Source organism: Festucalex cinctus, chromosome 19, assembly GCF_051991245.1.
Source record: "Festucalex cinctus isolate MCC-2025b chromosome 19, RoL_Fcin_1.0, whole genome shotgun sequence".
NCBI classification, from domain to species: Eukaryota; Metazoa; Chordata; class Actinopteri; order Syngnathiformes; family Syngnathidae; genus Festucalex; species Festucalex cinctus.
Window position 1 is genome coordinate 9,104,564 of NC_135429.1, and position 14,202 is coordinate 9,118,765.

Genomic DNA, 14,202 nt, shown 5'->3' on the forward strand with positions numbered 1-14,202 from the left:
AGCGAGGTAGGACAGGTAGAGGGGGGAGCGAGAGGTAGGACGGGTAGAGGGGGGAGCGAGGTAGGACAGGTAGAGGGGGGTGGAGCGAGAGGTAGGACAGGTAGAGGGGGGGGGGGAGCGAGAGGTAGGACAGGTAGAGGTAGAGGGGGTGGGGTAGTTCAGGGAGAAGCAGAGAGAGGTGGGGTATTGCTGCTGCCATACAGCATTTTTATGGCCTTCTCTGCAGCAGTAGTTCAAATTAATATATAATTAAAAAAAAAAGAAAAAAAAAATGTAAATTATTTTTAATCTATCCTTATACTTGAACTACTGCTGCAGAGAAGGCCATAAAAATGCTGTATGGCAGCAGCAATACCCCACCTCTCTCTGCTTCTCTCTGCACTACCCCACTCCCTCTACCTCTCCTAACCCCCCCCCCCCCTCTACCTGTCCTACCTCTCGCTCCCCCCCCCTCTACCTGTCCTACCTCTCGCTCCCCCCCCCCTCTCCCTGTCCTACCTCTCTCCCTGCCCTACCTCTCTCCCCCCCCCTCTACCTGTCCTACCTCCCTCCCCCCTCCCTATCCTACCTCTCCCTCCCCCCCCCCTCTCCCTGTCCTACCTCTCGCTCCCCCCCCTCTACCTGTCCTACCTCTCTCCCTGTCCTACTTCTCGCTCCCCCCCCCCTCTACCTGCCCTACCTCTCTCCCCCCCCTCTACCTGTCCTACCTCCCTCCCCCCTCCCTATCCTACCTCTCCCTCCCCCCCCCCTCTCCCTGTCCTACCTCTCGCTCCCCCCCCTCTACCTGTCCTACCTCTCTCCCTGTCCTACCTCTCGCTCCCCCCCCTCTACCTGTCCTACCTCTCTCCCTGTCCTACCTCTCGCTCCCCCCCCCCTCTACCTGTCCTACCTCTCTCCCTGTCCTACCTCTCGCTCCCCCCCCTCTACCTGTCCTACCTCTCTCCCTGTCCTACCTCTCGCTCCCCCCCCTCTACCTGCCCTACCTCTCTCCCCCCCCTCTCTACCTGTCCTACCTCCCTCCCCCCTCCCTATCCTACCTCTCTCCCCCCCCCTCTACCTGTCCTACCTCCCTCCCCCCTCCCTATCCTACCTCTCTCCCCCCCCCTCTCCTCCCTCTCTCCCCCCCCCCCTCTACCTGTCCTATCTCTCGCTCCCCCCCCCTCCCTGTCCTACCTCTCTCCCCCCCCCTCTACCTGCCCTACCTCTCTCCCCCCCCCTACCTGTCCTACCTCTCGCTCCCCCCCTTCTACCTGTCCTACCTCGCTCCCCCCTCTACCTGTCCTACCTCGCTCCCCCCTCTACCCGTCCTACCTCGCTCCCCCCTCTACCCGTCCTACCCCACCCCCTACCTGTCCTACCTCTTTCCCCCCTCTACCTGTCCTACCTCTCGCTCCACCCCCCTCTACCTGTCCTACCTCTCGCTCCACCCCCCCTCTACCCGTCCTACCTCTCTCCCCCCTCTACCCGTCCTACCTCTCGCTCCCCCCCTTCTACCTGTCCTACCTCTCGCTCCCCCCTCTACCTGTCCTACCTCGCTCCGCCCTCTACCTGTCCTACCTCGCCCCCCCCTCTACCTATCCTAACCCACTCCCCCCTTCACCTATCCTGGCCTGAAAGGTAATTCTTCAAGACTTAAGCAGGAGGGGGAGCTGTTCTTTAAGGGACATGCCTGGATTTGAACCCACAAACAGAAGTACTCCAGTCCAATGCCTTTGCCGCCAGGCCACGGTAGGAGTGATGATACCAGGACCACGTGCGCTTTTGTCTTTTCTTTTACCTGGCCTGAAGAAGTTCTTCAAGACATAAGCAGGAGGGGGCGCTGTTCTGTAAGTGACATGCCTGGATTTGAACCCACAAGCAGAAGTACTCCAGTCCAATGCCTTTACCGCCAGGCCACTGTAGGAGTGATGATACAAGGACCACGTGCGCTTTTGTCTTTTCTTTTACCTGGCCTGAAAGGAAGTTCTTCAAGACATAAGCAGGAGGGTGAGCTGTTCTTTAAGGGACATGCCTGGATTTGAACCCACACACAGAAGTACTCCAGTCCAATGCCTTTACCGCCAGGCCACGGTAGGAGTGATGATACCAGGACCACGTGCGCTTTTGTCTTTTCATTTACCTGGCCTGAAAGGAAGTTCTTCAAGACATAAGCAGGAGGGGGAGCTGTTCTTTAAGGAACATGCCTGGATTTGAAACCACACACAGAAGTACTCCAGTCCAATGCCTTTACCACCAGGACACGGTAGGAGTGAAGATACCAGGACCACGTGTGCTTTTGTCTTTTCATTTTCCTGGCCTGAAAGGAAGTTCTTCAAGATATAAGCAGGAGGGGGCGCTGTTCTGTAAGGGACATGCCTGGATTTGAACCCACAAACAGAAGTACTCCAGTCCAATGCCTTTGCCGCCAGGCCACGGTAGGAGTGATGATACCAAGACCACGTGCGCTTTTGTCTTTTCTTTTACCTGGCCTGAAAGGAAGTTCTTCAAGACATAAGCAGGAGGGGGCGCTGTTCTGTAAGGGACATGCCGGGATTTGAACCCATACACAGAAGTACTCCAGTCCAATGCCTTTACCACCAGGCCACGGTAGGAGTGATGATACCAGGACCACTTACTATACTTACTATACATGGCCGTTTTTTTGTTTTGCTTTAAACGCCTTACTCTACATGGTCGTTTTGAAGGAGGGAAAAAAAACGCCTTACTATACATGGTCGTTTTGAAGGGGAAAAAAAAACGCCTTACTCTACATGGTCGTTTTGAAGGGGGAAAAAAAAACGCCTTACTATACATGGTCGTTTTGAAGGGAAAAAAAACGCCTTACTATACATATTTTTATTTTTATTTTTTTTATAAACGCCTTACTATACATGGTCATTTTGGAGGGAGAAAAAACGCCTTACTATACATGGTCATTTTATTTTTTTTTAAAGGCCTTACTATACATGGTAGTTTTGAAGGGAAAAAAACGCCTTACTATACATGGTCGTTTAGAAGGAGGAAAAAAAAATGCCTTACTATACATATTTTTATTTATTTTTTATAAACGCCTTACTATACATGGTCGTTTTGGAGGGAGAAAAAACGCCTTACTATACTTTTTTTTTTTATAAACGCCTTACTATACATGGTCGTTTTGAAGGAGGGAAAAAAAACGCCTTACTATACATGGTCGTTTTGAAGGGGAAAAAAAACGCCTTACTCTACATGGTCGTTTTGAAGGGGGAAAAAAAACGCCTTACTATACATGGTCGTTTTGAAGGGAAAAAAAACGCCTTACTATACATATTTTTATTTTTATTTTTTTTATAAACGCCTTACTATACATGGTCATTTTGGAGGGAGAAAAAACGCCTTACTATACATGGTCATTTTATTTTTTTTTAAAGGCCTTACTATACATGGTAGTTTTGAAGGGAAAAAAACGCCTTACTATACATGGTCGTTTAGAAGGAGGAAAAAAAAATGCCTTACTATACATATTTTTATTTATTTTTTATAAATGCCTTACTATACATGGTCGTTTTGGAGGGAGAAAAAACGCCTTACTATACTTTTTTTTTTTATAAACGCCTTACTATACATGGTCGTTTTGGAGGGAGAAAAAACTCCTTACTATACGTGGTATATTTTTTTTTTTTTATAAACGCCTTAAAATACATGGTCGTTTTGAAGGGATAAAAAACGCCTTACTATACATGGTCATTTTATTTTTTTTTAAAGGCCTTACTATACATGGTAGTTTTGAAGGAGGGAAAAAAAATGCCTTACTATACATGGTCGTTTTGAAGGGGAAAAAAAATGCCTTACTATACATATTTTTATTTATTTTTTATAAACGCCTTACTATACATGGTCGTTTTTGTTTTTTTTTGTTTTTTTAAAGGCCTTACTATACATGGTCGTTTTGAAGGGGGAAAAAAATGCCTTACTATACATATTTTTATTTATTTTTTTATAAACGCCTTACTATACATGGTCGTTTTGAAGGGATAAAAAACGCCTTACTATACGTGGTCTTTTTTTTTTTTATAAACGCCTTACTATACATGGTCGTTTTGAAGGGATAAAAAACGCCTTACTATACATGGTCATTTTTTTTTTTTTTTTTTTTTTAAGGCCTTACTATACATGGTAGTTTTGAAGGGAAAAAAAACGCCTTACTATACATGGTCGTTTTGAAGGAGGAAAAAAAACGCCTTACTATACATGGTCGTTTTGAAGGGAGAAAAAACGCCTTACTATACGTGGTCTTTTTTTTTTTTTATAAACGCCTTACTATACATGGTCGTTTTGAAGGGATAAAAAACGCCTTACTATACATGGTCTTTTTTTTTTTTTTTTTAAGGCCTTACTATACATGGCTGTTTTGAAGGGAAAAAAACACCTTACAATACATGGTCGTTTAGAAGGAGGAAAAAAAACGCCTTACTATACATGGTCGTTTTGAAGGGAGAAAAAACGCCTTACTATACATGGCCGTTTTTTGTTTTTATTTTTTTTTTAAACGCCTTACTATACATGGTCGTTTTGGAGGGAGAAAAAACGCCTTACTATATACATGGTCGTTTTGAAGGGATAAAAAAAACTCCTTACTCTCCATGGTCGTTTTGAAGGGCAAAAAAACAAAAAAACGCCTTACTATACGTGGTCTTTTTAAAAAAAAAAAATTATAAACGCCTTACTATACATGGTCGTTTTGAAAGGAAAAAAAAACCACCTTACTATACATGGTCGTTTTGAAGGGATAAAAAACGCCTTACTATACATGGTCGGTTTTTTTTGCTTTTTTTTTTTAAAGGCCTTACTATACATGGTCGTTTTTGTTTTTTTTGTTTTAAAGGCCTTACTATACATGGTAATTTTGAAGGGGGAAAAAAAAACACCTTACTATACATCTATACATGGTCGTTTTTTTTTTGTTTTTGTTTTTTTAAAGGCCTTACTATACATGGTAGTTTTGAAGGGAAAAAAACACCTTACTATACATGGTCATTTTGGAGGGAGAAAAAACGCTTTACTATACATGGTCGTTTTTTTTTATTTTTTTTTTTAAAGGCCTTACTATACATGGTCGCTTTGAAGGGGAAAAAAAGGCTTCCTATACATGGTCGTTTTGAATGAGGAAAAAAAAAAACGCCTTACTACACATGGTTGTTTTGAAGGGGAAAAAAAACGCCTTACTCTCCATGGTCGTTTTGAAGGGAAAAAAAACAAAACAAACGCCTTACTATACTTGGTCGTTTTGAAGGGAAGAAAGAACGCCTTACTATACATATTTTTATTTATTTATTTTTTTATAAACGCCTTACTATACATGGTCGTTTTGGAGGGAGAAAAAACGCCTTACTATACTTTTTTTTTTTTATAAACGCCTTACTATACATGGTCGTTTTGAAGGGAGAAAAAACGCCTTACTATATGTGGTCTTTTTTTTTTTTAATAAACGCCTTACTATACATGGTCGTTTTGAAGGGAGAAAAAAAATTCCTTACTATACTTTTTTTTTTTTTTTTTTAAAGCATGGTCATTTTAATATAATCCTGTTAAATTTTTCCCCAAGTTTCACTAGATCATTTTTTTTCTTTCCTTTATACTTGTACAAAAAAAAAAAAAAAAACATAAAAAAAAAAATCTTTCTAGGCACCTATCAATGACCACACTGTTTCATGTTTGGCTACGTATTTAGTTACAATTGTAATGGTCAAAAAAATGTCAAATCATTAATCTTATTTACTCTTAGTCCTATGACCTCCCTTGCCAAAGTTTAAAATATACCCTATAAAATTGTTCAGTGATTTCAACCAGTCACATTTTGAAAAAAAAAAAGCGTCTACCCCCACCCACCTGAAAAAAAATACAACTTCACAATTTTTATTAAAGTACAAGGTCAGTCACATTTAGAATATAAAATACAAGGGGGGATGGAGCTTTACCCCTCACTGCAGACCAAAAGAGAAAAAAAATATATATATATATATATATACAAACAACTACAATTTAGGACAAAGTCACTTTGGGACATGCAAAAAAAAAATAAAATTCAATTTTTATTAACATACAAAGTCACATTTGGAACATACATAAACAGGGTGCAGCTAACTCCATAGAAGAAAAAACACCAAAACAAAAAATGTACAACTTCAGTATTTATTCCAGTACAAAGTCACATTTGGAATATACAAAAGAGCAAGGGGGGGGCTTTACAGGTAACTCCATACAAAAAGACAAAAAAATATTTAGATATCACAAAACAGTATTTCAAAGTAAAGCATACAGCACAGTACATTTAATAAAAAATAAATGAAAAAAAAATAAAAATCAGTGCACACCCAGTGAGTTAGTGACTGTGGAGAGAAAGGCTAAATGGAACAAAAACATACTCTCCCTGTACAGGTGATGCTTCTTCTTTGCCGAAGCGCCAAAGCATCTGCACCTTTGTTTGGGAAGGCTAAAAAAAAAAATAGTCTTGTCGTAACATGTGTTGTCATCCATTCGAATGTGCACTAATTCCACTCACCTGAAGTGCCAAGAAGCTGTTCGTTTTGGAACGTCTTCTTTTGATGGGTGCAATCGTTCTTCCTCATCCCAGCAACCTCTGCGTCCTATGATAATCAAAATCATAATCGTAATCGTAGGTGTGCGCCACTTTGTATTTTCATGTATTTTGTTACCATTTCCCAGTCTTTCCTTTCATCTGGCTCCTCTTCTTTCATGCTAAACAAGCACATGAACGTACACAATTACCTTTGTGATTGCCACTCATTTTTTTTGTATTTATTTTTTGAAACAGATTTGTACATATGACCTTGTTCTGATCCCCGAGATGCCTCCTGTCCCAAACGGCTGCTCAACCCTGCAAAAAAAAAATAATAATAATTTAATTTTATCTCACTCCATTATTTCATTGGTAGGTCAACTGCTGCTTACCCTCATCGAGCCTTTTGTCCCATTCTGCTCATTCGCTGTGTGCTTGTTACTGTCATCCGGTGGTTCTCTGCTAGTTGTGTGAGGGTCACTTAATTTTATCAATGCACTCAGTACCCTGGTCCAGTTTCTCTTGGCACCGCTGTTCCAGTGCTTCAAAAACTCTGAAAGACAAAAATAAAATATAAAAACCAAATGTGTGCATGTTGATCAAAATGAAGGATGTCCCGAAAACCTGCCTGCACAATACACACCAGCTTCCAAACTGACATCCACAAACACAAAGTGGCTCTGGATCCAGGCAAGCCAAACAACAAGCTGACCACCTCCAACATTTCTTCCCAAAGAACACAACCAAACAGACACGTGTCCAACCGTCAACTCCAAAAACCACCTACCCTCATTTCCACCAGAACTTTCCAACAACCAACAACAATCCTCCCGAGCTTTACTCAACCAAGGCAAACCACAAAGCTCACTGCTCCGCCCACTCGTTTTTACAAGCACCTCTCGGACAACTTATACTCATTTGTGTGCCACTTAATTCATTTGTAGAACTGCTCCTTCTCGGCATCCCATCCATGCGCCCCATCTGAGCCCTGCAACCAAAAAGAGAAAAAAAAAAAAATAGTTGGGACCCTTGCATGTGAAATTGCCATGTTTTGTTACCTCTGTCGAAGTTTTCAGGCTCATACTGTACAACATTTGTAGTTTTCACTCTGCACTGGTTCTCCTTCGCGTCTCCCGTCCCAAGCGACTTCTTCGCACTGCAATTAAAAAAAAAGTGAGAAAAATGCACTTTTTTTTGTTTGATTTGTGTCTTTTTGGATTTTATTACCCTCATTTGGTTCGATATAATAGACTCCATCTCCTTCTGTAACAAATACATTTGTATTAGCCTTTATTTACAAAATCAAAACAGCCGACATGTCCTGACCTAAACCACAAACTCCATTTGGGTGGGCTGTGCAGAAGAGTTCTGAAAAGTGGATCAATCTCCTTCCAGGATGACCAGGCTGCAACGAAGCTAAGTGGGCAAGATTAACATTTTGTGGCATTAGACAACGTTCACTAAAACATCAAACCATACAAAAGTTGAAGACTCATCGGAGAAGCGCTTCTTCCTCAACGCCTGGCCCTGAAACCTCCTCACGGCGTCTCCAGGGAAACGGTTCACCTCAGATCTCATCCTGGTCCCAATTCTTTCGCCCCATCCGGCTCATCATCCAGCCTGCAAAAAACACATACTGTACACATACTTGGCTGCTGCTCACTTCATTGTGCGATTATCCTCTTCCGGGGGGCTCCTGGCGTCTCCGTCCGTCCCACAACCTGCAGGAAGTCAACACAGGGAATGGAATGAGGTTGAAGTAACATTTTTAAATGACTCAGACATATTTTAAGACATGAATGAATTTAAAGTAGAAGAAAATAAAAAAAAAAACTCCCATTGAGACTGATTTGATGCACAGAATTGCTCCTTTTCCTCATCTCACCCACTGCCGTCTGAGCCCTGCAACAACAAAAATTACGGTTATGCCACATTTTGTTACCCTTGTGTGGCCTTTCCTTTCATTCGGCTCCTCTCGCACTCTCCAAAATGTGCAACATTATGCTTATTGTCATGTTTTTCCTCACATATTTGCATTGATTACAATGCTGTGGTTCAACTTGATGGGCTTTACTTCAAGCATGAGAGAATATTCAAGTCATATGCTCATTTGTTTTTGGTTGAATGGCCATACTCAACATGCACATACGGGGATGTGCTGAGGCCATTCGGACAAAAGCAAATCAACAAATGACTTGTGGCATATTTCTTCACTCTATTTTATTAGTGTGTGCATACTTCACCCGGCTTTGTCTGTCCAGTTCCTCTTGGTTGTCATCACCAAATCAGGTGCTTCCACGATCCTGAAAAAGAACGGGGTGTTATATTTGTGTTGATGAATATGAGACGCCGTAGAGTCCTTCGTCAAACCCTTCACTGCACACGCCACCAACCACCAATTGCCAACCTCAAGAAAAAGCCGCTCTGGATCCAGACAAGCCACAACTACAGACCATCTCAAACAACTCCAAACAATTTCCACACCTGCCCTCGTTTCAATGCAACCTTTCGAGCATAGCACCCAATTGGCACCCATAACCAAAGTCAACCAAGGCGCGCCCCAGAGCTCAACAAGCTTCCCCGGCATGTTCACATGCTCCCCACACAAACGTTTGTACGCCGCTTGACTCTTGACTTGAGGAATTGTTCCTTTTCCTCTTGGCATTTGGCTCCTCTTCCAGCCTGCAAAACACGCATGCACTATTAATTATTCGCTGGTTTGTGTTTATTCAATCCCAATACATTTCAATTGCCAATTTCAAAGCCATAGGGTGTGTCATTTACAACAAATAAACAAACAAAAGAGCTGGCCAGCATTAAAACAAACAAAACATTCAAAAAGTAGGAAAAGAAAGAACACAATGTGCTACATAAAGCACACAGTGAATTGTGACGTGTATGTGTGCTCAGACCTCAAACTGTTTTGTCCTTCATGTGAAAATCCTGCAACAAGCAAAATGTCAGCGTGAGAACAAACAACAAACATTTGCTGGTACACTCACTTGGCTAACAAGAGGCCACACGGTCGCTATCTTGCTGCACCAGTGTACGACACTTAATTGCTCACACCTGACTCCAATTGACCTGCAGGCAAGCCCGACAACCACCAATCAAAGCCAACCACCTCCTTCTTCTGCTTTTGCGTGTTGAACAGTGCTTTGCACTCTATCGCCACCCGGTGGCCCATCATGATAGCTGCTTTGGCTTGCAGAGGAACTTGTCACTTTTCACGACAGGAAAATGAAAGTAAATCACATGAACATCAACATAAAAGACAAAATTAGGATCTTTTTTCTCCTTTTATTTCCATATTTTTGACAGATTCTAATCATTGCAACTTTAAACTGTTCATCTTAAATTGTAAAGCTCTTGGGCACCACATGGTGTCGTTAAAGTGTTCTATAAATAGCAGTCCATTTATCATTTATCCCCAAAGCAAACATTTAAAAAATAAAAATAAAAATTAAGATGTTTTTTTAATGTTTTGACCAATTGAAACAACTTAAAAAATAAAATGCACTAAACAGTTTAATTTCAAAATAAAAGACAAGATTTTTTTCAACAAATGTTTCCTTTTTTTCAGCTAAACAGTCAACCAGTTACTCCATTAACTCATTTACTCCCAATAACGTATAAATACGTTTTTTAAATGTTCTAAGTATCCCAAAGACGTATTTATACGTTTTTTGTTTTTTTTATGCTAGAGCGTACAGAAGGCTTTGATGCAGCCTCTCAACTGCAAAGAACGGTTGCAGAAATGGTAATTATTACACAAATGGCCAGCAGGTGGCAGCAGAGCAAAGGAGATCAACCAGGGCCATCTAGAAAAAAAAAGCTCAATTACAATTTTAAATAGATTCGTGAAAACTGATGAAACTTAGTTCTCTTCTAATGCTAATTGCTGCAAAACGGAAACAGGTAGAAATCTACTTTTTTTTTCCTGATGAAAGAAGAGACTTTAATCTTTCTTTTGATGGGGTTCATGTTTTTATAGCAATAGAACACAATATTCTGTGGGCCTTGCAAAATCGGTCCAAATCCCGTAAAACATCTGGGAGCGAACGGGATTGCTTCTGTGAAAATGGCTGCGAGTGAACGAGTATTCACATCCTCCAGTGTGAATGTATTTGTATTTAATTCTTCCACGGCGTTCCGCAATGTTTCTCCAATGAAAAATGCATCAGCTTCGATCCCCCCCATCTCCGTTGCAAATCTTGCGTAAGGTTAGCGCTCCCCAACAAAACGTTGTCTTTTTACTCCTCTTCTCCTACCTTTGTCTTACCTGCGTGCCATTAAAAAGCGAGCGCATCAAACACGCCTTTGCCGCTCGGGAGGATTTTCCTTTCAATTAAAACTGACCCTGACCGTTTTCTGTCGGGGCCTCCTGCGTTCATCAAGTACACTGGAAGTTCCCCCTTATTACTCCTCCTCCGACTGTCTCCAACTCTCACTTTGCACAACTTCAAGAAGAAAGTGAAACGATAACAAAGGAATCTGACGCCAATAATCCAACTGAATAGACTACATGGAGAAAAATGGGCTGCAAGGTTGATTTGAATTTGTGATTCGCAAATTCACAAGTGTGGTCTGCAGAAATCCATTCAAGAACTGGGGGGGGGGGGGGGGGGAAATCATGGCTACTCTCAACATGATGATTTAATGCCTTTAGATCCTTTGTCTCAACTATCTATAAGAGACAATTCACATCCGTGAGCTATTAAATGGGTCAGTAACTTAGTAAATTAGCCGCTATTACTTTTTATTAATAGACTTCCCTCTCATAGTCTAGAGAGGGAGAAAGAGGGAGATGATATAGCTCAAATGAAAAGGATGAATAGCCGACTTCTCAATTCAATTCTGAAGTTTCATCAAATTGCCAATTAACTGTATTAACACGGGAGGCTTCGTGTTTAGAATTAATGAATCCCGGTTGCTCCTCGCCGCGTCCTAATGAAACCGAAAGGGCGGGAGGGGATCCTAGCGAGGACGACCTTCGGCTCCTGATGCGCTAATTAACTTGGTGTTATGCTTTGAGGATCAATTATTTACCTGCGTTCGCGCAAATCCGTATTGCGGGATGGCTGAAAGCAGTTGAGGGATTCTTGTGTGCAGATATCTTCTCATGATTAAAAAACAGAGTTTTGACAGCAACACTATTCATCATTTGACATTATGCTAATAAAATATGCGATAGCTTGTTTATCTTCATTTACATTTTTTAACACCATGTATAAAATATACTATTAATTTTATTTGCCTAATTGTTAAAGAGCCACGTGACGCTAACTGCTCAATTTGGGCATTTTTCACTTAGGGGTGCTCTCACTTTTGTTGCCATGAGTTTAGCTATTAATAGCTGTATTTTTCAGTTATCTTAAGGGAGTAATAAATATGGATGTAACGATCTGCAAATGTTTGATGCAATATACGAAGAAGAAAAAAAGCAATTTTGTGCTTTTGTACATAAACATGAATATAAAAATATGTTATTAGAGATTGTATAATATTGAGGCACTTATTTGTTAATGCACACACACACACACATTGAGTTCCTCCACATTGACTCGGTTTTATATATATATATATATATATATATATATATATATATATATATATATATATATAGTTCTCCTTCATCTGCTGATTTGAGTGGATTTTAAACATAGAAGGGCCAAAACATGCCATATAAAAACTAAAACTGCACAAAAAAGAAAAAAAAAATAACCACCAGAGGGTGCTATAATTGCACAAATGGAAGTAACAACATATGGGCTGCTTTTAATATTGTGACATGACGATAGTGGGAGCTTTCATATCGCAATATCACGATATTGACGTTATTGTTACTGTAGTAATATTTTTTTTTCTTAAAAAAAAAACATTTTATAACCTGCATACTGATTACTTTTCAATGCACAATTCTATATGACAGAATAAAGGGTTACATAACAAAATAAGTCACATTTATACACTAAAATACAGGATCAAAGATTGGCAATTACAGTAACTTATCAAATGCAAACATCACAAAATAAAGTCATAAAACTATCCTTGATCTGGTGCGTTTTTTTTTTACTATTATTATAGTGGTTGACATAATATGGACTTCAAATGCAGCTGGTGTGGGATAATGGGTTTAAAGGGCCCAATTCTTTATACATGATTTCCTGAGGTGAAATTGATTTCATAATTACAACAACTCGGAAGTCAACCAGCGTCATAGAATGGATTGTGTTGGACTTTTTGTATGATAAAAGTCAAAGTAAGTTATTGCGCCTCAGAAGAGATCGGGCCACTGATTGGAGGGGAGATCAGCGTTGGATTCAATGAATGCATGCAGCTGCTTTGGAATTGAGTGCATTTTTGTCCCCAAAAGCACACCATATGCACTTGTCACTGAGTGGATAATCCCAAGTTATGCGGGATCGAGGTTAATCCGTGGTTAAAAAAAAAAAAATGAAATGGAACCAGAAGCTATCAAGAATCAAATCTGCACCTGTCTGGCGAGTTTTGCACTTCAGCACATTTCCTAGAAAGTCATCTGATCTTACCTATCGGGAAAACGCAGCGCAGTCGTCTCCTCGCTCACCTTCCTCCCGTTGCATGATAGAAAGCAGACCTTTGTAAGGATCAACTATCATTACATGGGATTAGCATTTCTCTGCATGCTGGGATCTTTTCGGATTACAGGATTACTTCTTTCATATTTCCAAACCCTCTCTGTGCTACATCCACATTATCTTTTACCATCCAGCAGTTTATTGGTATGATAGTGGTTTACCTTGCCATACTGTTTGTGACGCTTAGAGTTGATTACAGCATCAGTGCATCCTTCTTGTTGCCGCTAGTAACGAAGGGTCATGCCAATGGTTCAAGTTGGACACAAGCTCTCAAAATTTACAATTTATAGTTGCTTTGTTGTGAGTGAGTCACATATTTTAGAAAATTGACTTTATGCAAATGTTTTGCTTTGGAGCAGGGCCGTTTCTAGCTTCATGGGGGCCCCAGGCAAGATTCTGTTTGGGGCCCCCTAGTTTGGCAAACTATAATGAAGAGATTCCTAACCCTTTAGATGGTCTCCTAAGATACAATATATTACACTTTATGAGCAAAAGTGACTACAGTTAAAATTCCTTCCTGGTCAGATGAAGGTCCTCCTGAAGGATGTGATGTAATATTGCAATAATACATCCATCTATCTATTGTCTTAACCACATGCAGTAATACAAAATATTAATTAAAATTAATCTTTTTATATTTAAAAATTGTGATGTGCAGTGCCTGTACCCAATTACAAATTTGTCACTTTTAAGCATTTTCTACACTAATTTACATATAATACTAGTTGAATTAGGGGCTAGCCAAAAGAAAGTTAACATTGAAAATAAATGAGAGGCTAGCAAAACAAATAAACTTACTAAAAATAAAATAAAATAAAGTGGAGTTTCACCTCCAACTATCCATCACCAAGTCCCTTACCCTTCTCCTTTTAACATTTTTCATCTTCAGTTTCCGCTCCGCTCAGATAGCTTCTTTTTGATGACATTAACTCATTCACTCCCAGCCATTTTCACAGAAGTAGTCCCATTCGCTCCCGGCTGTTTTACTGGATTTTGACTGATTTTGCAAGGCTCACAGAATATTGTGTTCAATTGCTATAAAAG

The 14,202-nt window shown here is 40.6% G+C and overlaps 1 long non-coding RNA gene across 5 annotated transcripts; it reads right to left on the reverse strand.

The window, feature by feature from the left end:
• Positions 1–6,136: 6,136 nt before the first annotated feature.
• Positions 6,137–10,260, reverse strand: LOC144007432 (uncharacterized). Of its 5 annotated transcripts, none has more exons than XR_013280172.1 (8): positions 9,541–10,260; positions 8,777–9,481; positions 7,865–8,440; positions 7,766–7,801; positions 6,931–7,694; positions 6,675–6,856; positions 6,521–6,605; positions 6,137–6,451 (listed from the first exon to the last, which is right to left on the reverse strand). It is a non-coding gene; the product is annotated as an uncharacterized LOC144007432 (long non-coding RNA). The 5 variants fall into 5 exon arrangements; XR_013280169.1 differs by having other exon boundaries at positions 6,931–7,526; positions 7,597–7,694; positions 8,777–10,260; XR_013280170.1 differs by having other exon boundaries at positions 8,782–10,260.
• Between the last annotated feature and the right edge of the window lie 3,942 nt (positions 10,261–14,202).